This window comes from Tasmannia lanceolata, unplaced genomic scaffold, assembly GCF_043159265.1.
Source record: "Tasmannia lanceolata isolate RefF3 unplaced genomic scaffold, GAP_Taslan_0.1 ptg000003l, whole genome shotgun sequence".
Taxonomy (NCBI): Eukaryota; Viridiplantae; Streptophyta; class Magnoliopsida; order Canellales; family Winteraceae; genus Tasmannia; species Tasmannia lanceolata.
Window position 1 is genome coordinate 39,579,874 of NW_027518680.1, and position 27,335 is coordinate 39,607,208.

Genomic DNA, 27,335 nt, shown 5'->3' on the forward strand with positions numbered 1-27,335 from the left:
GTGCATCATTAAGAGTCCTACTTGCATAATAAATCACATGTGGTAATTTATTAACTCTTTGACCAAAAACAGCCCCAACTGCAAAGTCAGAAGCATCATACATAATTTCAAATGGTTCGGTTCAAATTGGTGTTTGAATGATAGGAGCCGTGGTTAGTTCCTTTTTCAAAACTCAAACAAATCCTAACATTCTTTGAAAAATTCAAATTTTTTATCCTTTGCTAATAAATTGGTTAGAGGCCTAGAAATTTTAGAAAAATCTTTTATGAATCTTTAGTAAAAGTCTGCATGACAAAAAAATGATCGGATATCCTTCACACTTTTGGGCGGTGGAAGATGAACGATGAGATCCACCTTGGCTTTATCAACCTTAATTCCTTCTTTTGAAATCACATGACCTAGAACTATGCCTTCTTTTACCATGAAATGATACTTTTCCCAATTAAGGACCAAGTTCTTTTCTCTACTCCTTTCTAAGACCAACTTCAAGTGATGAAGACATTCGGCATAGGTGGAGCCATGACTAGAAAAATCATCCATAAAGACCTCAAGGAAGGTCTCCACCATATCAGAAAAGATACTCATCATGTATCTTTGGAAAGTTGCCGGTGCGTTGCATAACCCAAAAGGCATGCGTCTATAAGCAAACGTTCCAAAGGGGCATGTGAATGTCATTTTTTCTTGATCTTCAGGAGCTATTGGAATTTGATTATAACTGGAGTATCCATCCAGAAAACAATAATACTCATGGCTCGCTAACCTTTCTAACATTTGATTAATAAAAGGCAAAGGAAGATGGTCCTTCCAAGTAGCCGCATTAAGCTCTCGGTAGTCAATACAAACCCTCCAACCCGTTTGAATATGAGTAGGTATAAGTTCATTGGTGGCGGATTGTATAACGGTGACTCCCAACTTCTTAGGCACTACTTGAACGGACTCACCCATTGGCTATCCGAGATGGGATAGATGATCCCATTATCAAGGCATTTTAAGATCTCTTTTTTGGATAGCTTCCATCATCACAGGATTAGCCCTTCTTTGAGGATCCCTTGAAGGTTTGGAACCCTCAATGATGTTGATATGGTGTTGCACAATCGAAGGGCTAATTTTTTTTATGTCGGCCATTGTCCAACCTTTGGATTCCTTATTATCTTTTAGATATTTAATGAGTTCCTCCTCTTGAGTAGAGGTTAGGTCCGCAGCAATTATTACATGCAAAGTATAATTATCACCCAAAAAGCATAACGTAAATTAGAAGGCAAAGGCTTCAACTCCAGCTGTGGGGCCTCTTCAATTGAAGGCTTTGGAAGGGATGTTGCTAGGGGTCCCACGGGCTCCACATTTTGGGTGGCCAAGACATTGGAAAAGAAATCACCACCTCCATTATCTCCTAATTCGCTCAAGCATTCTTGAAAACCTGCATAAAAATCGATTTTAAAATTAGTAATGATATCTTCAGAAATGGAGTGCAACATATTGATTTCTTCATGAAAATTGGGTTGCTTACCTAATCGAAAAATATTGAAATCTACTGATGTATTACCAAACGACAATTTCATTAGACCATTCTTACAATTAATTAAAGCGTTGCTAGTAGCAAGGAAATGCCTACTAAGAATGATAGGGATTTGATCCTTGATATTAGTAACGTACTATGTATCTTGCACAATAAAATCTACTGGAAATAAAAAGTCTCCTACTTTAACTAACACAGCCTCAACCATCTCTTTGGGTGTCTAAATTGATCTATCCGCCAATTGGAGAGTGACGGTGGTTAGTTTGAGGTCTCCTAATAATTGCTTAAAAACATAAAAAGGCAAGAGATTTACACTTGCACCCAAATCCAAAAGAGCATGATCAATCTTTGTATTACCAATAGTGCAAGAAATAGTAGGACATCCTGGGTCCTTATATGAAATTCCAAGGGTGGGCCCAAGTGTCAACCTAAAAGGAGATTAGGTTGATACAAATAAAATTTACCTTTAGAAATTTTAACCTAAAATATTCAAACTCTCCAATGAAGGATTAAGAGATCAAAAGATAAAATAATTTAAGCAAGTGAGTTAAATCTAAAGTGCAATACAAATATCAAGCATGAGACAAGAAAGAGTGCACCCGAGATTTAAAGTGGTTCGGTCGTCAAACACACAAGGCCTACTCCACTCCACCAACCAAACCCGTTGATGGCTTCACTATGTTGATCTTCTTAACCACGGCGAAGATCGGTGCCGATTACAATTGCTTTAACCTCGGTGGCAATCCTCACCACGGAGAGAGGGCTCCGCTTCTCCGAACACTTGCCCAAATACAATCAATGAAAATAGGAAATTACAACTCCCTCTTGAAGGGTAGATAGCTCTCAAGCTCACACAAATTCCACTCTTTGAAATGATGTACAAATTCAAGCCTAGGTCTTATCCCTCTAGATATCCCAAATTGAGGCACAAGGGTGATTACCACTCTCTAATATGTTTAGAACATGTTTAGTAATGAGAGAGATCTGTTCTAAGGCATACAGAACACATATATATAGAGAAAACCCAAATATGACCGTTACAGAGGCATAGTCATAATTCTGGCAAAGTTCCCAACGGTCATAATTTTGTTCCCGACATAGTGGTCTCAGAGTTCCGAGAAATTCCTCGGAGTTCCAAGAATTTCTCTCGGAGTTCCGGGAATACAAACAGAATTTGGAAAAAAGTTACTGGACCAAATCTCGGAGCCCCGAGAACTTTTTCGGAGTTCCGAGAAGCCTAAATCAGCAGATTTTCCAGATTTTTATGCTGATACTTTTTGGGCTTCAAGGGATTCCAAATTACACATAAATGGGATTGCTATTCCAATTAGGGTCAGTTGTTTGGTGACTCCATTATGCCTCAAGGTGGGGTACCTAATAAGGATTAGATGTACAATCTAATACAAGACTTAAGCCTTCAAATCTTCTACTTTTGATGTACATCATCAAGTCTTGAACTCTTGCATGGATCACCTCTATTTCTTTGGCTCTTCAAGATCTCTCCTTGAATGCTCCAAGCCTTCATCATCCTTTGGCTTCAAATGGTGTTCAAGGATGTACAAGCCTCGATCCATGCCGTTTTCCTTGATCTAAGTGTTTGAAATGTTTGAATCTTCAATACATGCATTTAAACATCAAACACATTAGAAATACAACCAACTTGTGTTTGGAATCATCAAAACATAGAAGATTGCCAATGTGAGAACCATTGGACTTACATTATACTTAGCCACCATTTGTTGAGACAAGATGAAACTTATGTTTGCGGCCAAGAAAGCTTTCTTGGGCACATTAGTTGTGCGCTTTCGAGTGCACAAATCTTTAAGCACTTTAGCATAAGTAGGAGCCTGTGAAATCGCATCTAGTAAGGGAATATTAATTTGCACTTGTTTAAACATATTTAAAATCTTTTCTGGGGCAACCACCTTCTTATTATTGTCGAGTCTCCTTGGAAAATGAGCTTTGGGCACATATTCCTTTTCAGGTGGGGAAACTGCATGCTCTTCACTTACCTTTTCCGGTTCCGTAGTTGAACCTCTGTGAGGAGAACCTTTACTTACCTCAACCGAGGCTCTTCATAATCATTAGAGGGTTTGGATCTGACCTCTTCCTTGTGGTAATCTTGGCCACTCCTTAAAGCATACACCGCATTGCATTAGTTGGAGGGCTCTTATGGCGGCGGAATTGGTTGAATGTCATTCAACTGATCTGGCAATACCTGTGGATTCACATTCACATTCATGTTCCTTGGATTAGGAACATGTTGACTTGGCATCTTCTCCTTTTCCCTCTCATGCAAAGCCGTGGCGAGTTAAGAAATTTGTTTCTCCATATTATGTTGGCTTGTAATGAAGGTACTCATGAGAAGTTCCATATTCTTTTCTAAGGAAGCTATGCGGGCCGATTTCTCTTGTTTTTGAAAACCTGGATGTTGCTGATTTGAAACATTATTTAAAATTGGGTTTTTAAAAGAGGGAGGTGTGGCTAGGGGTGGCCGAACATAAGTGGGAGGGAAGGTGGGCCTAGGTTGGCCGAATTGGCCTTGACCTTGGAAATTGGATGGCCCACCTTGGCAGCTCCCTTGGCTCCACAATAAATTGGGATGATTTCTCCATCCCAGATTGTAAGTGCTACTATAAGGATTATTTGAAAATATAGCACTTACATTTTCAGTAGAATTACCAAACTTTGACAAATTGGGGCACTCTTCCATGACATGGTCAGGAGCTTAGCACCAATTGCACATTGGGACACTTTGTGTGATTTGATTTACCTGTGCGGGTTCCTTTATAACTCTAGCCTCTAGTCTTTTGATAAGACTATGAAAATCCGATATAGGGGGTCCCAGGTTGAATTAGAAATGGCAACTATGAGGAGGGAGAATACGGTTGTTTAAGAAAACTAGATTTTACCAATTTGAAAAACTTAAACCGATTAAGAGATCAAAAACAATATTTTAAGCATACAAGTTAAATCTAATGGTGCAATGCAAATGAAAGAGCAAAGAGATAGAAAGAGTGCACCCGAGATTTAAAGTGGTTCGGTCCTCAAACCCGAGGCCTACTCCACTCCACCAACCAAACCCGTTGATGGCTTCACTATTTGATCTTCTTAACCTTGGCGAAGATCGGTGCCAATTACAATTGCTTTAACCTTGGTGGCAATCCTCACCACGGAGAAAAAGGGCTCCGCTTCTCCGAATACTCGCCCGAATACAAATCTTGAAAGATGAAATAAAGAACTAAAAGATCCCTTCACAAGGGTTACAAAAGATGTACAATTGAGAGCCTATCATCCAAATCCTAGAGTTGGTGATGAGAGGCACAATTGAAGCTTGATTCACTCTTGGGTATTCAAATGAAGTTTAAGAGTGTTAGGATTGATAGTTTGTATGTTTAGAACACCCATATTTATAGGAAAAACAAAATATGACCGTTCAGTGGCATTACGGTAATTTCAGCAAAATTCCAAACGGCTCTTTTTCAGACCGTTGGAGTGTTCTCGGAGTTCCGAGAATAATTCTCGGAGTTCCGAGAATAATTCTCAGAGTTCCGAGAATAATTCTCGGAGTTCCGAGAATTCTCGGAGTTCCGAGAAGCCACACAGAAATTGGAAAAAGTCTACTGGACCATTTCTCGGAGTTCCGAGAATAATTCTCGGAGTTCCGAGAAAAACTCTCGGAGTTCCGAGAAGCCTATGCAGAGCAGATTTTCAATTCTGTTTTTGGGCTTCCAGTTCTCAACCAAGATGGGATTGCTATGAGGGTTCCAAGGTGTTGGAACTCCACAAATACAATCACTTGTTTATTTAGGGTGTGTGAGATTACTTTAATTATGCCTCTAAAAACCTAATCTAGGTTTGGATCAATTACATTAAAAAATGGTCTTCAATATTAATTTCTTCATGTCTTCAAGTCTTCATGACTTCTTGCTTGATGACTTTGGCCTTCCAATTAGTGGTCCAATGTGGGCATCTTGGCCTTCAATCCAAGCATCCTTGATCTTACTTTATCAAGATCTACAACTTAGACAAACAAGCACATTAGTGATAAATGATCACTTGTGTATTGGAATCATCAAAACAAGATGGGAATGCCAAGGTAAAAACCATTGGGCTTACAGACTATCTAATTGGGCCTCCTTGGCCAAAGTACCCTCAATAAAGAATCCCTTGCTTGATGTGCCCCTTTCGCTTTCTTGAGTGAATTTCCACTCACAAGTCTTTTCCGCCAAATGAAGTAAGAACTTCCAAGCTTCGTCTTCATCCGTATAGGATGTGAATCCTGTAGGGCACATGGACTCTACAAGTTGTTTGGTTTGAAAATCAATGCCCTCATATATGATTTGGCACAAGTGCCACGTATCTAAACCGTGGTGAGGACATTCTTGGAGTAGATCTTTGAATCTCTCCACAAAATTTGAAAACAACTCATGAGATTTTTGCCTAAATTGAAGAATATCGTTTCTTAATTTGTTAGTTTTATGTGAAGGAAAGAACTTTTTAAGAAACGCTACTGTAAACTCCTCCCAAGTGGTGATGGAGTTCGTTGGCAAACCATAAAGCCATTTTTTGGCTCCCTCCTTGAGTGAGAAGGTAATGAACCTCAACTTTACCGCATCATCATCCGTGAGTTGTTATAATTTAATTAAAGCACATACCTCTTCAAACTCTCGTAAAAATAAATAGGCATCCTCAGAAGGGAGCCCGTGAGAGTGAGGGAACATCATTATAAACTGCAATTTGAGTTCGAAATTATTGCCCTGAGCAGCTGGCAATCTAATACAAGATGGTTGTGCCGCTCGGGCAGGGTAGAAACGATCGCGAAGGGTTTTAGGAACTTCCTCTTCCACCATGTCAATTGGAATTGGTTGAATGTCCATATCTGTTTCTGATCGAATTACTCTCTCGAAGCGGTTGACAGAGTGGCGCACTCAACCTGCACTCATACACAGAAAATCGCCAAATTAGAACAAGAAGTAACCAAAACCAAAGTAAACAAACAAATAATTGAAACTAATTAACTAACTAAAAGAAAACTAAAAAAATCACTTCGAATAACATAAGAATTAAAGTAATCCAACTCGTCCCCGGCAACGGCGCCAAAAACTTGATTGCGATATTATAAATAACCTCAAGTACACGGATCGCGTGTAGATACTGGTCGAATTGAGGGAAGAGTTTATTGTGATTTCTACCCTGATACTATTTGAAAAATAAACTTATGATATATTGTTGCCTGAAATGTACTCAGAATTTTCGTGGACTACAACCTTGGATCCAATAATATATTTAAGTTTGTAAACTAAATAGATACGGGTCAAAAACAATGAAGAAACGATTACAAATTCAATCTTTATATTTAGGCAAAGTGAACCAATATTCTAAGGATTTCTATTAATTATTTATCTATTCTAATTAGAAAACCAAAATCTAAAAGCCAAAATTCATTAGAGAATTTGATTGAAAAACTACTCGAAAGTGAATTGAAAATTAATTGCAAAAGTAATTGAAAATTAAATTGAAACCTTAATTCGATTAAAAGATTACTTAGGGATAGAATCCACCATGGTTTTGGATTGGATAATTAATTAAACCAATTTTTGCATTGAATTGTATATTTAATAAATCTGGTCAATAGGAAATAAGATCAATGGATGGCATTGCCCATGAGTGATTGATCAAACATACTATCCAATTTCAAAGATTATATAAGTTTTTTTATTTTTTCATCAACAATTGCGCATACGAAAGGATAAAATCCAATGGCATGAATAATTGGGAATCCAATATTATAAAACCCTATATATGATATTATTTCATACATTTGATTTTAATCAACAATCTTTCTCCTTCCCCATGGCTTCATCTAAACCCTAAGTAAATAGGATTTAATTACTCATGGAAAAGATGAAAGAAACCAAAGAAAAATAATGCCATCTAAAAGCTTATAAAGGAAAAAGAAACAAAAATAATTCTTCTTTAATTGGAATTATAACAAGAGTACATTGAATTGAAATTGAAAATAAATAGCAAAATAAGAAAAACTTATTCTTTTTCTCCTCCTAACAATGGTTGAATCCTTCTCCTTCAAGCCTTGCTGTCGCCTTGGGATGAATCTTGAATGGTTGGATCAAGCCTCTTGATAGAAGATGAGAGAGAGTATGATGAGATGAGATATAAGAGTGAATGAAAAATAGTGTAAGAAATGATGTAATTGTAAAGAGAACAAGGGAGAAATTTTTGGACGAAAATTTATGAGAGGAGAAAGTTTTGGACGAATGTTATGGGAGAGAAAGAAAGAAAGAAAAACTTAACCCTGAAGACGCGACGGGACGAGACGAACACAATCCCTATAATTCAAGAATAGAAGAAAATTCAAGAGAGATAGATGGGCGAAATTTTGGAGAGAGAGATATATAGGATTTGGGTTGCAAAATTAGGAGATGGAAACAGATGTAAGGATGAGATTAAAAGCTAATCTTAGGAAACAAATGAAAGAAGAAGATTAAGGCTTGAATGGGCTTGTGTGTATCTCTAAAAAAAATGTGGGTTACTTTCCTATTTTTTCTCTTTCCAAAGTTGTGTCTTGCACAAAACCTTCCAATTATATCCTCAAGCAACTTTCTAAATGTTAGAAAAATAATAACAGAAAGTTTCCAAGTTGAGGGATATGTGCGTGTGATTGCATCTCAACCATTCAAAATAAGGGATCAATTCCAACGAAATAGGGAAGAGAGAAAAACGAATTAGGAAATGTGAGATAAAAAGGAAATTGCTAAATTGTTGGTTTATGGGAGATGAAAATATAAAGGGATGAGAGAGAGATACGATCGGTTGGGAGAATTGCTATTTTGGTGGAGAATGGGGAACGAAATAGGAAGTGTTCGTCTCGTCTCGTCTCGTCACGTCTTCAAGGAGAGAGAGTTATATCGTTGGTATCTTTCCTGTTTTTTTCTCTTGCTCATTTTGTGAAACGACCAAGTTGTCCCTACTCTTCGTTTGAATTGCAACCATGCTACAATTATTTGCAAATGGCTAATCTACCCCTCCATGTAATACACATAAACAATTATATTTGCCTCCCTCTTTATTTCATCTCCAAGGAACGATTCAAGCTATCCATTTGACGGTCCACTATGTAAATTAATTACACCACTAAACCATTCAAATGAAATGATCCGAACCATTGAAATTAATGGGCTGATGTGGGAAATTCGGCTTTACTAATGGTTGCACCTCTTGAATCATTTTTTTGGGCTGATCTTAACCATTCAATCAATGGGCAACAATACAAAGTAGTTGCACTCCAAAAATTATTTCCCAAACCTTATCTGAGCCAACCAATTGGTGGGCCATAAGATGATCTTATCCCACTAAATGATAGAAAATTCTTTAATCTTCAACCTTCTTAACTCCATTTTCCATTGAAATTCAAGAATAAGCCTGAAACACCAAAAACAAACAAAATACCTTTGCAGTACCGCTCTAAACATGAAATATGCATGATTTTCCTACCTACAATTCACACATAAATGTGATCATCATTATGGTTACATTCGGAGAAGGTGTTAGGCACCCCTCATGCCCAGGATAAACCTGGTCTCTTAACTTGATTCCGCAGATTTGGAGATATTTATCAGAAATCTTTACTTTTTATCCTTTTGTTATGGTTAGGCTTAATTCCCATGCATAAAATAAAGTGGAATTTACAAAGAAAAGAAGAAAAGTCAGTTTGGCTTTATCCGGATTGAAGTCATGCACTGCATGTTTTGAGTCCATGTAGGATCTCTCAGTTGACTTCAATCAGGATAACTAAATCAAACGAAAAATGACAAGACATAAGGGAAATGAAACACTGGGTTTATAATTCCCTCTGTTTGTCAAACACCGTGGAGCACCAGGGCTCTCGTCTCTTTCTCTTTTGTCTATGGTACGACCAGAGACAGAATGGCAGGATTAGGAGAGGGAACGTAGCCCTATTTACAAAGAGAGGAGAGGGATTTGCGTTACAGGATCTAGCGAAAAAGGAGCCCTAAATCCCATAACTACCCTGCACTGGGGTTTGTAACAGAAGTGCAGAAAGTAGGGAAACAAATGTAATTTTACCAAAACTGTGAAGATGCCTTCTGAGAAATCGGCAGCGTGACGACGCTAGTTGGATGTAGTTTCGTGTTCTCCAAAAATTCAGTAGAACAACGGTGTTATTTGGACGAAGGGGGTTCGGGTTTGGCGGGATTTCGGTAGAACAAAGGTGCTATTCGAGCGAGGGGGCTTCAGGTTTGCTGAGATTTCGGCAGAACAACGGCACTATTCGGACTAAGGGGCTTCGGATTTGTCGAGATTTCGGCAAAACAACTGCGCTATTCGGACAAAGTGGCTTTGGGTTTGTCGGGATTTCGGCAGATCAACGGCACTAATAAGAAGGAGAGGCTTCGGCAGAACAATGGCGCTATTTGAAAGGTGTTGCTCAGAGCCTTCAGAAATTGAACAGAGTGCCGACACCCAGTGTGAGCTACCTATGAATTTCTCAACTTTCTTTCTTCTAAAGCAAAGAAACTAGGATTTTTTAGGCAGAACCTTCTTTTAAAAGGAGTTTGAAAAGCAGAAAACTAGGATTTCTAGAATTGAAAACCTAAATCTAAACTAGAAAGACCAGAAAACTCTAAGAGGAAAATTCTTTCTGAATTCAGTAACTTCTGAATTATCTGAATTCTAATTTTACTTCTACCCCCTCATATATAGGGGTCGAATCCCAATTTCGCAGTCTGCGAAATTGGACCAGACACTGACATGTCAGTGTCAGGTCGGCAAGGTTTTAGGAAATGTGATTTTTTTTTCTTTTCTAGGGAATTTTTTGGGCCGCCGAAACTCCTTCGTTTGGACTCCGAATCGCTCGCGGTCAGATCCGTTGGATTTCTCTTTCTGAGGAGATTCCGATGAGTCTAATATTGCTAGCTTTCAGAACACGATGTGTTTTTGGGTAAAAACGGATGTTTTCGACTCAAAGCTAACTTCTTATTTGAAATGTCGTATGAAAACGGGCTTTTTGGCTGTGCCGTAAAAGGCGGATGCTGTGAAAAGACGGGCTTTTGTTGTAGCTCTGGGACAAATTCATTTTTTGAGAAGCATTCCCTGTTTCAATAACCTAGAGATCGAGAGAGAAAGATGAAGGGCTCTGCGACTCGTCATGAGACTCTTCCTCGCGACAACCTATCACTAGTTCCACCTTGATAAAATTGGGTGTTTACATAGGCTTACAATGGTCTTTGCAGAAATCTGAGTAAGGGATATGGTTACATTCAGGTAAGGTGTTAGGCACCCCTGATGCTCGGGTAAACCCAGTCTCTTAACTTGACTTGGCAGTTTTAAAGAATTTTATCGAAAACCTTGGCTTTTATCCTTTATTGCGATTAAGCTTAGCTCCTATTCGAAAGAAAGGGGTGGATTTACAAAGAAGAAAAATCGGTTATTACCCAAAATAGGGGTGTTTACAACGTGATTTGGGCCCTAGTGGGATTTCTCCTGAATCATGAAGCGACCGCCTCAATCGGAATAACGAAAACGGGGAAAGGAAAGAATAGGTGGGCTTCGGTTCCCTCCATTTGTGGAACACCGTCAGGGCGCGGGGATCTTGCCTCCATATCTTTTGTCTATGGAAGGACCGAAGACAGGGTAGTGGGATAAGGAGAGGAAACGTAACCCTCTTTATAAAGAAAGTACGGGATTTACATTATAGGATTCGGGGCAAGCGGAACCCCAGACCCTATCACTACCATGTACCGGGTTTTATAACTGGAATACGGAAAGATGGGAAATAAATGTAATTTTACCGATGAAGCGAGAACGTCTTCCGGAAAGTCGGCAGCGTAACGATGCTATTCGAATGGTGTAGCTCTGGATTCTCAGAAAATTCGGCAGAAAACGACGCAAGTTGAGTGGTGTAGCCTCGAGTTCGCCCAAATTTGGCAAAACAACGACGCTAGTTGAGTGTTGTAGCTTCGAGTTCTCCAAAATTCGGCAAAACAAACGGCGCTAGTTGAGTGGTTTAGCTTCCAATTCACCAAAATTTGGCAGAACAACGACGCTTGTTGAATTGTGTCGCTCCGAGTCCTCAGAATTTCGACAGAATGCTGACGCTCAGTGTAAGCTCCATATGTATTTTTCTATTTTCTCACTCTTTGGAAAGAAACTAGGGTTTGCTAAGGGTATTATCTTGAAAATAACAGAAAAACAGAAGAATCAGAGTTTTTTTACTGAAAATCAACTTCTAGAGTAGTTAAAAACTGATTTTTACACTTACCCCCATCCCTACATATAGAGCTCGGACCCCAAATAGCAGAGTGCAATTTTAAAATCACAAATTGAGATTTTAAAATCGTAATGTGTGATTTGGGGGACCTTCCTAGGTCGGTTGGGGGTATTTTGGGTATTTTTGGGAGTTTTCGGGAGTTTCGGCAGGCTGTAACTCTTTCGTTTGGAATCTGAATCATGCACGTCAGATCCGTTGGACTCCTTACATCAAGGAGAATCCAATGAACCTAATTTCATGCTTTGAAGTGTTGTAGGTAATTTCATTGCATCCGAAATCAGGTTCTTAGGGTTTTCGGGAGTTTTTGAGAAAAACCATAACTCCTTCGTTTGGACTCCTTATGGAGAGAAGAATCAAAAGAACCTAGTTATGTGCTTTGAAATGGTGTACACAATTTTTGCACGCTTTTTTACTCAAAGTTAAGTTTAGGCGAATGCCGTGTGAAAACAGACTTTTTGGCGGTGCCGTAAAAGGCGGGTGCCATGTGGATTTTAACTTTGGCACAAATTTGTTTTTAATGAGTGTTTCCTGTTTTGTGAACCAGAGAGAGATCGAGAGAAAGAGAACAGGGGCCTTGGGCTCGTCATGGGACTCATCCTCACAACAGCCTATCATTAGTACAACATTGACAAAATTGGGTGTCTACACATGTTATTATGTTGTGAGCCTTTTCTGACTGTGGTTTATAAGAAATTTTCAGAGTTCGATCCTCTTGGGGTGAATGAGGAAGCAGAGGCTTGTATAAGAATGGATTTGATATTGCTTTGTTAGGCTTGTGTACTAATCAAGATTCTTTGGAGGTATACAGCGTTGTCGTGTCCTACGCCGTGTATATGGTTTGGGACATGACAAGAAGATAAATTCTTAGGATCCAATCCCAACTGAAATCCATATGGCCTTGAGTTTTCATCCAATTTACTTGAACTTGGAGAAAAGGTGAGAAGGAGAAAACGATTTTGGAAGGGATGGGCTGGACATTTTTCCTCTAGGAAATTTCCAAAGTGTGCAAGAACAAAAATCGTCCACCACATCCCTCCTTATATAAATATCCCATATTGAATACGTTTTCGATTAAGAATCCTCATGAATTTGGAAATAAAAAAGAAATAAAACAAATTAACCACTCAAAATGTTTTTCGATGTGAAGTATGTTTCGAAATTCATTTGGATTCCCACAAACTAGGAAACCTTCTCCAATTCAAACTTTTTTCTCACTTTTAGATTTCCACTAATAAGAAGAAATAAGCAAACACTAGCCAATAAGATATCACCTACCTCTCATCCAAAAAGATTTGAGTATGTAATTAGCACATGTCACTTAAGATATGTACACAATATATTATGTTATTATATCTCTTCAATAATTAAAGTGTATGCACCCTATGTATGGTACGTCTCCTCTATGTATCATCTATAGTAGATCTAATCCATTCCATGTGCATGATTAACTCTGAAACTCAGATTGTGCAGCAATATAGACAGGTTTAATGAGTTATAAGGGGATCGATGCTGGGATCCAATGTTTGATGCTAAAGGATCCAGTTAGCCCTACTACTATCTCACGCAATGTAGTCTGACTACGATCACATTAGGCAAGTGGTCCACACTAGGATAATGCCATGAAGAAGGCCATTAGATCGAATTATGCTAATCACATCCATTATGTACGTCCTTCCTGCAATCCTACATTCAATGAGTTGAGTCCTAGGAGGGGTGGACAAAAATTATCCCCGGAGCCCAGTCAATGGTATACCTTTCGAACTATTAGTTTTAGCTTGCAAAGGTATTTCTAAATACCTTTTGAAAACAACCATTGCTTTTTAGAAAACTTTTCATAAACTACTAATCTTCTTCCTTCCCTCTCCTTCTTGACCAATTTGGGAGTTTTTTTTTTTTTTTCAAATTTTCTTTCTTGTTCTACTTCTCCTATGTTTAGATTTTTTTTTTGGAATTTTTCTATTTCTATCAGTTGCTACTTCTTGCTCTATTTTAGAATCTTTTTCCTATTTTTCCGTTCTTTCCCAATTGCGGGTGTTTTTTTATTTAATTTCTTCTTCTTCAGTTTATTCTTCATGTGATTTTTACGATTTTGTTTTCTTTTTTTCATTGTCTTCTTGCCTCTATTTTAGATTCTTTTCTTCTTTTTTTTTTGGGCTTCTTCTCTTCACGGAAAAAATTACACTTAAAATGGTAAAAAAATAGAGCACAAGAATAAGAAGAGTAAAATATAGGTATCTTAATTTGATGAATGATAGATGCAAGGGCCCTCTTTATGCAAGGGCTGGAGAAGGGCTCTTGAATAGATCCAAATCATTTTTAAAGTCCGTTTAGAAACTGAATTCGGTTGCAATTAATGACATGGATCTATTCAAGGGCCCTTCTTTAGCCCTCGCATAAAGAGCCCTTCTTGACCCTCAAAACTCGGTGAGTTGTAGTATCTTAAAAGCTAGGCTGCTTGGTAGTTCGGCCAACATTGCAGTTGGTCTTTCATCAATTGATTTCCTTTGCAATAGTTGTGTTGAGTGCATTAAAGTATGGGCACACACTGTTTTAGAAGTGTTATTAACTAAGTTGGACTTTATTTTCCTAATCTCAACTTGTCGCTTAGAATGCCAAGCAATATATCACTTGGCATTACATCCAGGAGCGGAAATAGGCCTTGACTTCTGTCTGTAGTTATTTGAATCTGATGTTGTCACTCAGTTAAAGATTAGAAAATCAGAGTTTGAAAAGAGAGAGAGGGGGAAAAAGTTTGAAATATGTGGTAACTTGTAAGAAGGGCTTACTATACATTTGGACCACTTTTTTTTTTTTTAATTGATCAAATCTATTAAAAAGGGATACTATCATACTAGGCATTTGGACCACGGGACTGCGACTTGAGTTATTTGGGTGGCCCTACCAAATCGAAGTTGCTCCAACCGTAAAATCTACCACACCGACCACCGTACTCTTTCTTTATCCTTTTGTTTTTTTCCATCATCTTCACCACAAACTCGGCAACCATTTTTCAAACTCTATGCAAGTCACGAATATTTTCAACTGATATGCAAACCTGATACAAAGACGAAGCCAATAAGCAAAAATTCAATTAGACAAAGTAGTCTTTCAATATTCTTGGGATTTATGTTATCTACCCATTCAATAAAGTCTTTTAAATTGAATAGACGATCCCCAATGCCAGAGAAAAAATGAACTAAGATACGGTAGTCACCAATATCAAAGAAAAAATGAACTAAGATGTTTGTTAATGACGCCTTTGTAATGGAGTATGTACAGGATCCATATAAGGATAAAGAGACTTTTAACATACATTTAATAATCATCTTGATAAGGATGTATCAGCCTCGTATAAAGAGAATTTTATATGGTGTCCACACGTCTGCATATATTTTACAAAAAGTAAAATGGGACGCAACCTGCTTGTTCAACCGTCCAAACCATTCATTCGTCACTCTCGGGATTGGAGGGTTAGGATCATCCAATGGTGATGTTATTCAGGGTAGAACCTATTCACATTTTGGGTTCTAAGATAGAAATCGTTAATTTGTCAACTTAAATAATACCTTGCCCGTACCCCGAATATCATCTTCATAGGATCATCGTTACCCTCCAATCTGTAAAGCTTTCTAGAATGTACTGTCCCTCCCTGGATCGGAGAGTTAGGATTATCCAATGGTGATGATATTCAGTGCAGAAGCTATTTATGTTGAAGCCGGTAAATGAATGGTTCGGATCTTCCAACAAATGTCGGTCCCGCTATTTTTTTTTTCCCTGAAAAATATGTGCACCTATGTACGGACCCATATAAAAACTCAAGATAAAGATGTGTCAAAGCATAAAAAAAAGAGATGCGTCAAAATATAAAAAATTTTAGGAAAAATTCTCAAAAAATTGTGATTTTTATCTGAAAATCTCAAAAAATGGTAGAGTCGGCCAATTTCTCAAAACAGGGTGAAACGCATCCCAATGAGTGTTTAAGGACAAAAATACCCTTATGTTGCCTTTCTCTCTAAGAAAGTAAGCAACAAATCCCAATGCATTTCATCTACCATTTTGACATGTTTACCTTCTTCTGCCCATGCCAAAATCAAACTCCAATGGCTATTGTAAAAATTCCAAACGAAATTCCATTGCAGAGAGGTGAAACTCCCCTCCTAAAATGTAGATTTTATTGGATTTTTTTATTTTTCTTTGGCTATCAAACCTAAGCTTCTCAAGTAGGTCAATTGTGATACATTTGCATACATTTAACATGTTCCTTACACTGCTATGGTATATTGTCATCATCTTGTTTACTTGTTAGGGATTTGTTATGGTTGTGTTAGGCATTTGTTATTGTCATCATCATCTTTCCAATGCTATGGTGTATTGTCATAATCTCTCTATCTCTCTACTGGCCTCTATGTTTCTATTTGGAGTAAACCAGGATGAAACTCGTGTCTATACAATTACAATCACTATTTAAATGTGTAGAAGCAATATTTTGTTCTTGGAACCACTGTTGATATCTGGGAACCAATATTTAAACACTCAGAAGCAGTCATTATACCTAGGAACCACTATTTACCACTATGTAGTGGTTCCGAGGTATAAATAGTGGTTCCGAGGTCTAGATAGTGGTTCCAGAGTAGAAATATTGCTTCACACAATATACCTTGGAACCATGTAGTGGTTCCAAGGTATAAATAGTGGTTCCAGAGTAGAAATATTACTTCAGACAATCTAATATTACTTCAGTAGATGTCAAAGTTGCAATGAATTTATGAACAATGGGTTAAATAGTTGTCTAAACAGTAAGATCTTATCGTGGTTCATAGTTTAGATGGCCTAATATTTGTTCCGTTTCGAGAGTTTAAATTGTGAGATTGAAATAGTTATACAGTCAAAACTACTATAAAAAGTGAGAATGCCTTTATTTATTGGATTTTAAACACTCGGAACCACTAATTAGACCTATGAACCACTAATTATACCTGGGAACCACTAATTTTACCTAGGAACCACTATTTACCAGTATGTAGTGGTTCGAAGGTATAAATAGTGGTTCCAAGTAGAAATATTGCTTCACACAATCTAATATTACTTCAGTGGATGTCAAAGTCGTAATGAATGTATGAACAATGGGTTAAATAGTTGTCTAAATAGTCAGATCTTATCGTGGTTCATAGTTTAGATGGCCTAATACTTGTTCCGTTCCGAGACTTTAAATTGTGAGATTGAAATAGTTATGCAATCAAAACCACTATAAAAAGTGAGAATGACTGTATTTATTGGATTTTAAACAATCGAAACCACTAATTAGACCTAGGAATCACTAATTATACCTAGGAACCACTAATTTTACCTAGGAACCACTATTTACCACTATTTAGTGGTTCCAATGTATAAATAGTGGTTCTAAGGTAGAAATATTGGTTCACACAATCTAATATTACTTCAGTGGATGTCAAAGTTGTAATGAATATATGAACAATGGGTTAAATAGTTGTCTAAACAGTCAGATCTTATCGTGGTTCATAGTTTAAATGGCCTAATACTTGTTCTGTTCCGAGAGTTTAAATTGTGATATTGAAATAGTTATGCAATCAAAACCACTATGAAAAGTGAGAATGACTATATTTATTGGATTTTAAATACTCGGAACCACTAATTAGACTTAGGAACCACTAATTATACCTAGGAACCACTATTTACCAGTATTTAGTGGTTCCAATGTATAAATAGTGGTTCCAGAGTAGAAATTGGGGGGGGGGAAGGTGTGGAAGTGGTCTTTCTAGGGAGTGGTTTCCGCAAACGATGTTTGGGTTTTTTTTTTTAAATCGCATCGAACCGGTAGACCCGTTTTCACTTGTTTTACACCTATATGACGGAATGATGGAAAGGTCGACCTATAATTAGTCTTCCTACCTGTTTGGTCAAATGGTGAAAAGGTCGACCTGTAGGTCGACCCATTAAGCCAATTTGGCACTTGTTTGGGAAGAATGGAAAATGAACGACCTTCCGGCGAAAATCTCATCTTCTCCGGCCAATAGCTCGTCGTTTCAAGATGAGAGAGATTTCAGTTTAAAAAAGAGTAAAAAAAAAGAGAGATAAATGAGAAGGTAAGAAGATGGTAGGTGAAAAGTGCCCAAAGGGCATTTTCATCCAAAAACACTCCTGGGGATGCGTGTCCCCCTTTTTGAGAAATTACTAACTTAACCCTTTTTTGAGAAATTCGGATAAAAATCACAATTTTTTGAGAATTTTCCCAAAATTTTATTATTTGATTTCTTGTTTTCTCAAAACAGTCTAGTGCCTGCTTGGATTGCAAGAAAACTTTTCGGTAGATAATTTTTTTCTTGGAACTTTATTCTTTTCCAAGACGAAACACAACTTTTTGTTCAATTTAGAAGCGTATTTTTGGAGAGATTTTGTAAGGTGTAAGCCCTTATAGTCCCTTATGTTTCAAAAAGTAATGTACGGATCACACTATAGGATGATCCAAACCGTCCCTATGATGGGCCACAACGTAAATAGGTTGTGCCCAAAAAATCATTTCCATAGGATGATCTCAACCCTCCGATCTATAGATGTACTGCATATTATGAGAAACTCTATAGATCGGAGGGCTAGGATCATCCTATGGAAATGATTTTTTGGGCACAACCTAATTACGTTGTGGCCCATCATATGGACGGTTTGAATCATCCTATACTGTGGTCCGTACATTACTTTTTGAAAAATAAGGGACTATAAGGGCTTACATAGTATAAAATCTCATTTTTGGAAGCTAATTTAGTTTATTTTATTTTATTTTATTTTATTTTTAAGAGCTGTGAGGATAAAATTGTAATTTTGTGTCCCAAGGCATTTTGGTCATTTTGTTAGCCTAGCTTGCACATGTGTGAGTTACACACGTTTGCTCCATCCTTTTCTCAATCTTCTCACAAATCTCAATTCCCCCTTATTTCAAATTCAAAACTCTTCTTGGAAACTCTAAACCCACCCACAGTTTCCTAAGTCATTATGTTTCCAATTTTCCATACCCACCACCACTTACCTAAGCCATTAATTCTATTTTTCAATAACCAACTCAAGTTCCATTAATTCTATTTGTTGGAATTTTGCAAAGAGTGTTTAACTAGAACGATCTCCATTGAACTTCCATTGTGTGCAAGCTTGTGATTTGAAGTACCAACTTGCCCCGTCTTCTCTATGTTTTGAAGGTTTTATCTTCTATTGTTCCTATTTTTAATTCTTGTTCTTTTATCATCTATATTGAAGTACTTCTTGTTGGTGATTGCTCTTCTATATTGGTTGTGGATCTTTGGCTAGTGTAAACTTTGGTTTCACTATCTATGAAGTGAAATTTGTCTTTCTTTACATATTACCAGAGCCACAATAGTGGTAGTTGGCGTGTGGAAAAGATTTACGGCAGTTTGTTTGTGGTACTGCCAATGTGGCTCTGGATGATACACAATAAAATTTTGATGCATCGTAAACATGGAGGATGGTGAATTTCAAGGCTGAATTTCTTTTGAATAAGTCTATTTTACATTACTTATTCGAGCACATTATTAGGTATAAATCAGCTAGTGATATTTGGAGTACACTTGACGGATAACTCAACAAGAAAACATGACCCGTGTACAAATATTAGAAAATGATTTGACAAATATATACTACACAAGGTAATGGTAGTGACCCCGTGCGCCTCTCTCTATCACCCTCACTCTCTTTTTCTTTCTTCTAGTCCTTCTTAGAAGACTGCATCAAGATAGGATGGAAATAAAGATAGGAAGAATTTTCCCCTTCTACAATGCATGATTCATGACCAGACATTAGTATCCAGACGGCGTACTAGATCCCGTGGAGAATGGCATGTACATCTTTTTACTTCTAGGAGTCGTCACCTAGGAAATGATGTGTCATGGGCAACTATATAACTCTGCTTGGACTGTGCAATAAATTTGGGTAAGGCGCCGACTTATGGGGTCAGAAAGGATTAGGCACCAACCCTGCCCAATCGATAATCGGTCTCTACTAAGAAGGGGAACTCGATTCTAATGGCCATTGAAGGCAAAGTGTATGCTAAAAAACAAAGTTAACCTTTTAATCTTTCTATCGTATGAAAAGAGCGGAAGGAATATCGTTGGGGGTGGTCCGTCCAGATGCCATCCTATGAGGATGGTGATGTAGTGCACAAGCGAGGTTGGGGGTGGTTGACAGAGAGGACAATCTCCATTTCAAAAGTGATATCAGGTACACAACAAACAGCTCATTTGAGGCAATGTTCAATCACAAGGAAGCAAGTAGGGAATCAAACATTCCATTATGAGTTGATGGTTTATAGGCTGGTGAATCCTTCTTGAAAATAAGTGAAAATTGAACGATAAAAGACTAGCTTTAAACAAGTTCAGAGTCATGAACTTTTCTACACTTGTTTCAACCATAAACCAAGACTAACATCGAGTAGAGCTACTTGGTTCTCAAGTCTTATAGTAGCTCTTGGTTAGAGAATGTGGTAACAAGAATTGAATTAAAATTGATTTTATTCTCAAATTAAACCAATTGCCCTCTAAAAATAAGTACAATTTGAGTCAAATAAGGTAGGGAATTTGAGATTTGGATTGAAAGCTAATAGCCAAGTTCAAATCAGATTCAATCGTATGTTAAGAGTTGAAATATTATTTAAGGATTGAAACATGGGCTACTTAGTGAAAGTATTAAGGTTCGAAGTACCGACCTGTTGTGCGAGCTTTGCTTGAACGGCGACTTGTGAAACCAACGTGTGACGATGAAGAGATTTATTTGGCGATCTTAACGGGTAAAAAATTCAGTTGAGCGATTTGATGCGAATTCCAAGATGCCGATACGGTGAGCTTTGGCGAGGTTGATAACCGATTGTGGGGTGCTTTTTAGTTGCTTTAATAGGCCTTGCAATATACCTAAAATGAAAATATCACAGGGTCTAATAATACAACCAAGAGACTATCCTTCACGGGATTTAAACTTTTCAAAGAATAATAGAATTTGAGTGGTAGGAAATGCTAACTAGCGATTCAATATGGCTCTAGTCAGTAAAGCAATACCAATATTAAGTGTGTATGCATATGTGAGTGCAGTCTCGGTATAGTTTTTTTTCCATTCAAAACGAGGTGTCAATTAAACCTGGGGTCTTGTAGTATGGTAATAAGGAATATGTAGGGAATATGTGAACTTTGGACCTCTGACATGGAGACTATTTCTGGATCTGCCAGTGGGGAAATGCATGATACATTGGTATCAAGACCCAATCAGCAGGGAATGCATAATACGTTGACCTTGATGACAAGTATTTTATGGGAGCCGCTGACCGCCAACTATAGCCAGTAATGCAGTGTGTCTATTGAACTTCAGAGTTCTGCCGGCCTCTGTGGCCCTATCGAAACTTGAATCAACTCTCCATCATTCTGAATCCATCGAATTGTGTATTGCGCTTAAGAACCATTGAAATTCTGAAATATGTGACTTTCTTTTGAACCCATCAGATTTTAAATGTCACCTATGATTGATCCCTTTGAACTTCGATAGATTGCGACCATATGAACTCAGTCCCCATGCTCCCAAGACTATTGACACATGAATTTCTTATATAAAACTTTGAAATCTAAATGCTTGTGACCTTACGATTAATGATTCATTGAATTGTGTTCTAGAACCTTCGAATTCCGATATTTGACTTCTTTGGAGTAATCCCTCTTGAGTATACGATCTAATTTCAGAACTGGGAATGGTATTGAACTTTGATATATCCGGTTTGCTGTCACTAGCTTACTTTCCTGTTCTTTACCTACTTAACTATAGTTTCGCTTTATTAGTTTTCTGGGCTTCCGCTCATATGTGGTTAACAACATTTCAGATTCAGAGAATTGACTCGTTGGATCTCGTAGAGGGAGTTGCATCTTTTGGCTTGCAAGGATTAAAACAGGTTTATTTGAGTACAGTGAGTATTGAGTTGTAAGACAACATTAATATTAGCTTTGCATTTCCATATTCTGATAGGGATAGGGAATGAGTGAGATTTGAATTTATTTACCATTGATGTTTATTGAACTGAACATTTAATTTAGAGATCTAAATGCGTGGTTATCTTTTGGATTTTGATATTGAAAGCCTTGTATACTAAGGGGTTCGCCTAGTAGTGTATCGGACCGGGTATACGGTTTGGACCGTGGAACTCTCTCTCTCTCTCTCTCTCTCTCTCTCTCTCTCTCTCTCTCTCTCTCTCTCTCTCTCTCTCTCTCTCTCTCCCCTCTACCTCTCTTGTGATCTCTCATGCTCGCTTCTTCTTCTTCTTCTTCTTCTTCTTCCTTTTAGGTTGCATTCTTCTACGCTTCTCATTCATCATTCTCAAGTGAAGGAGAAACAAAACCATGTGGAGTGACTCCGCTTTGTTTTGAAACAAATAGTACTAGAAGGGCCATTTCAAGTGACATTTAGAGAAATTGGTGTTATGGACCAGTATTGCAGAATTCCACTCTCGACATCTTTTTAATTTTTCATTATCCAGAGAAAAAAAGCACAAATTTCTTAGGAGTAGGGTTAAAGAACACATTTGTCAAGCCTCGACCCGTATTCCTAGGCCGGTGCTAGTAACATTCGCCACAATGTCCATATGTTACCCCTACGGACATGTAAGGCTCAACTTCCAATAATTCATCAATTGACTCATAGTAGAATCACTTTATAATTGTACACCTTTCAAAGCTTTTACTAACTAGTGCGGAAGCTAAATTTACATAAATAAAATAGAATAATATCTCAAATACCAAAGGTCATAATAAGTCTTTAAAATACATCAACATCAAATCGCCTGGCCACACTGAATACTGAACTAGAGAATAAAAGACTGAATTAAAATCTCTCAATCAACGGTGCAAAAGATCTCAACTACTCAGTGGACCTACTGGTTATCCTCAAGGTCTAAAAAATGGTAGGTAATAATAATGAGCACAACGGCACAACGGATACGCCAAAGCCAACCAGCTAATACATAGTCACACATACACACACATATATATTTAATATGGTGCGATGCATGAAATATTTACTTATGCAGGTAAAATAACAGCACGGTTTTCATGGTTCAAATCAATGATATTTCAAGAAATCCATTTTGAAATTCTTGTGAAACTAAGTAGTTTATGAAGTTTACAAATCCATAACTTGATTAAGATTTATTAAGCAGGGGTTTTTTCAGTCTTCTCTTAGGCCAATGTCACACCTCATTGGCAAGCAAATACCCAAACGAACGAGGCCACACCACATTGACCAATGTTCACTGGACCGCAGTCACAAGTGCGTGCAAATATATAACCAATCGCCCTCAACCCAAAATCATAAATATATAACCAATCACCCTCAACCAAAAATCAATTGGTGGTGGCCTGTGAAATCCATCGTCTATGGCAAAGGACACAAACAACCCAGTGAAATCCATCACCTGGGCCCGAGCAAAGGACACAAATAACCTAGCGAAATCCATTACGTCCAGCGTACAGACCTGCTGGCAGGTAGTGGGTACCAAATCAACTAAACACAGCTCATACTGACAAATACGTACCATGACTAGGGTATAGGTCTCAGTTTGAAGATTATAATTATTTTTGGAAAATCTTTAAGTCTTAAGGTACATAGGGTATCTTTGAACCCCTTTTTCCCAATATGTCAATGGTATCTTCCAAATCTCTATAATAAAAAGGGCATCTTTCAACCCAAATGTCTATAATAACAAGGGCATCTTTCAACCCGATCATGAGATTTGCTAATGGCATCCCCAACCCAATCAAATTTAACTTTTCTATCCATTTAGAATTTGGATATTGTAATCAAGCAAAAGAAAAACATGCATTTTTGTTCTAATGTTTAATGTTCTTTTCAAGATTTTCTATCCAAATTGTACTTATCACAAAATGTGATCAACTTATTTTCTTACAAATCATTGTTTCCATGCATATACAAAACTAGGTTAATGAAATAGAATGCCCCTGCTTAAATTTTTGTCCCCCTTCTATGGGAGCAGTGTTCTTGTCATCTAGAGTTAGAGTTCGATTAGGGCTATTTTAAAAGCCTATAAATACAACCTTAAGAGATTAGGGAGACTAAAAGCAAACCCTAATCGTTTCTGCAGCCCTAGAAAGAAGTTTTTGAGGAGAACGAAAAGAGAACCAAGAACAAAGATTGGAAAACGCAAATCAAGGTAAGATCCACACTCTAAATCAATCTTTGAAGGTCAATCAAGTCCTAAAAGAGGAATAGTGAAATTAGAAGCGAGACTTTGATGCTTGAATCCTGTTAGAAACAATTTTTACGGTTGTTCTCGGATTTCTTGAGGATCGCGTAGTTTCTTGATCCGCAACGAATTCAAGATCAAGCCATTTTGGCTTCGGAAATCAAGGCTTTGTAACTTTTGACCTAGATATAAGGTTTCACTTGATCTTCGCTTCATGAGTTTCGATGCGTAAGTTTGGATTTAATGGATTCCTCTCATGGTAAAGAGTCCATCGGATCCAACCTAGCGTGAAACGAAGGTCAAACAAAGAAGATATGACTTTCCAAAGGTTTGATGAAATCGGTTGAAAAGCTGGACTTCTCGCGGAAAAACCCAACCCACGATTCGGATGCACGAACAGAAGTATTCGGACGCCCAAGTGAAGCGCCCGAACGTGTAATGATACGAAATACGAGAGTTAGATTTTCTTCGGAAGTTCTCAAGGACATTCGAAGGGTCTTCGGAAGAGACGCCCAAAGACCTGGGTCAAGCGTCTGAACCCGCTGAAATCTGAAAGTTTATTTTTGGAATCATGATTCCATAATTAGTGTTTTCGCTTACTTCTTGAAGCCCAAGAATAGTTAAATTAACCAAAGAACATCGATAGAAATTGATTAGGAAGCCCTTATATTGTGATCATAGGTGATTGAAGAACGATTGTGAGATCAACATTGAACTCCGAATGAGGTGAGTAATAGGGATTACACTAATGGGTTATTCGCAAACCCATTTGGATGCTATTTGATTCCTTGACTCCCACATGTATTATGTTATTGTTATCCATGTTTCCAATTGACCACTGAACCCAATGAGGTATCAATTTCTGAATGTTTGACGGCAACCCCTTTTATCGATTCTTTTGACTTATTATTGTATCGATTCAGTATTTCCATGTATTGAACCTACCATTGAATATTTAACCATTGAATATTGAGACCTCTTGGGATTGTTAAGTTTATTTCTGGACCCATGCCAATGAGGAATGCATAATTCATTGGCAGACTGAACAATCTGAACTATTGGCCAACTCTAGACCCTAGCCAGTGGGGAATGCATAATTCAGTGGCAAACTATCGACAATCGAAATTCTGAAAAGTAATAAACTGGACTCTTTTTGAACCCAAGATACATTGAAGTCTGATATTGATACCAGTACTGAACCATTATTTGAAATCTGACTTGAACAACTTGCTTTTGAATACCTCTGTTATTGATATTCTATCAGTTAGCATAGTTCTTATTTCTTCACAGGACCTTTAGCTCACCCGTGGTTTACAAATTTCAGATTCCGAGGCATGATTCTAGCTTGGGGTTGGAGTGGCAAGGGAAGATTACCACAAGGAGGAAGTCATTGATTTACTTATTTTAGTTTATAGATTGAGTAGTAGTAGATATGCTTTAATTCTTTTATTTTGTTAATGGGATTAAAGGCGAGAGTTTAACACTTGAGATTATTTGATTTTGATAGTTTATGGGATTATGGATGTGAAATTTAGTAATATAGTTGAGTATGGTTCTATTATAATGTTAGCCTTGCATACTTGTGGAGTTTACTTTACAGGTGTGTGGCACTATTATTTTCCAAACCATGGTGGTGGTTTGGGGCGTGATAGAAAAGTGGTATCAGAGCCTAGGCTTTAGGTCCTAGGTGAATTTGACTTAAGATAATAAGAGTGAGATTGGGATTTAGACAAGGAGCAAATAGGAATCGTTTGAAAGACTAGTGTTTACCAGGGATGCTCAGATAACACATGAGTTTGACATGCGAGCAAGGCCCTGTTACAAACTCCAGTGCACTCAGGGACGCTTGAGGATGCATTAGGGTCCATCAGAGAGGTTTTGTATTGTGTATTGTTTTGTATTGTTTGTATTGTAGTTATAATACTAATTATAGTTACCCTACTATTTCTAGAATGGAAACTCATGGTGGTCGAGAATTTTGGGCCCGATGAGGAAACCGTGGAAGACGAGGAACCCACACTCAGGCTTACACGAGATAGCAGATCGAGATCAAAATATAGCCTCGAATAATCCGGTGCAAGGGAAACCTCAGAATGTTCAGGCACTATATCGTCAACAGAATGTACAACTACAGCAAGTTGAACCTCAAAATTTAGAAGCACAGAACCCTCAGCAGGGTGTTCAACAAGAACAACGAACAACAAATCAGCCTATTAACCCTCAGCCCAGGGAAATTAATGTGGAGCAATGAGAGGTACATGATTTAATGCAAACTGTGGTGGGATTAATAAACCGTCAAGGTCAACAACCCCCACCACCACCAGTTCCACAACAGCCAGCTGTGGAGCACCACCATCAGATTCATGGAATCATGGAGTTTATGAGATTGGCACCAAAGATCTTTAGAGGTGCCACTAATGTTGAGAATGTTGAGTCATGGATTGCTGGAATTGAAAGAGAATTTAAGTCAATGAATTTGTACGCAAGATGTGGATAAGATTATATACACGACTTATATGCTTGAGGAAAATGCCCTTCACTGGTGGGGAGGGATCGAGCAGTCAAATGAAGACAGGGAAAATCCCTATACTTGGGCAGAATTTAGGCTAGATTTTCTTGCAAGATATGTTCCTCAGATCTCCGTGTATCAGATGCAGAGGGACTTCATTCTGTTATTTCAATGAGAAGGGACACTGGAGGAATATGAGACTGAGTTTGATAGATAGTCTAGGCACATCTTTGAATTTGTTCCAACAGAGGCAATTAAGATAAATAAGTTTGGACAAGGTCTCACACTTTATATTCGAAAAGGGATCGCAGAACCTCCTTTTGCTGATTATAATGATTTACTGAACCGAGATAGAAAGATGGAGATGATTCATAAAGAATCAAGAGAAATCTATTCGAAGAATTAGAAGAATAGAGGAAGGGAAAGAAATAGTCAGAGTATGCAGAATTCCGAGGTCAGCGCATCAAATCGACCCTTCGAAAAACAGTTTGTGCCATCTGGATCGGGCGCTAAGAATAAGAATCAAGGAGATTTTCGTGCTCGTAGGCCAAATTCAGAAGTTGGGCAGAAGAACAAACCGATGTGCACTCATTGTGGCGGTTTTCATCCAGATGCTTAGTGTAGATTGAACACCAGCTCTTGTTTCAGATGTGGTGAGAAAGGCCACAAAAATTCCCAATATCCGGTTCATGCAGATGAATCTTAAACTGTGCAGAGACCACAAGCCATTCGAGCTCATGCACAG

The 27,335-nt window shown here is 37.9% G+C and overlaps 1 long non-coding RNA gene across 1 annotated transcript in view; it reads right to left on the reverse strand.

Moving 5' to 3' along the window:
• Window positions 1-14,571: 14,571 nt before the first annotated feature.
• Window positions 14,572-27,335, reverse strand: part of LOC143862297 (uncharacterized) — a 28,389-nt gene continuing 15,625 nt past the window's right edge. Inside the window, exons 2-3 of the long non-coding RNA XR_013240254.1 lie at window positions 20,554-20,755; window positions 14,572-14,880 (exon numbers count right to left, since the gene is read on the reverse strand). This is a non-coding gene — a long non-coding RNA (uncharacterized LOC143862297). The remainder of the gene's footprint in view (window positions 14,881-20,553; window positions 20,756-27,335) is intronic.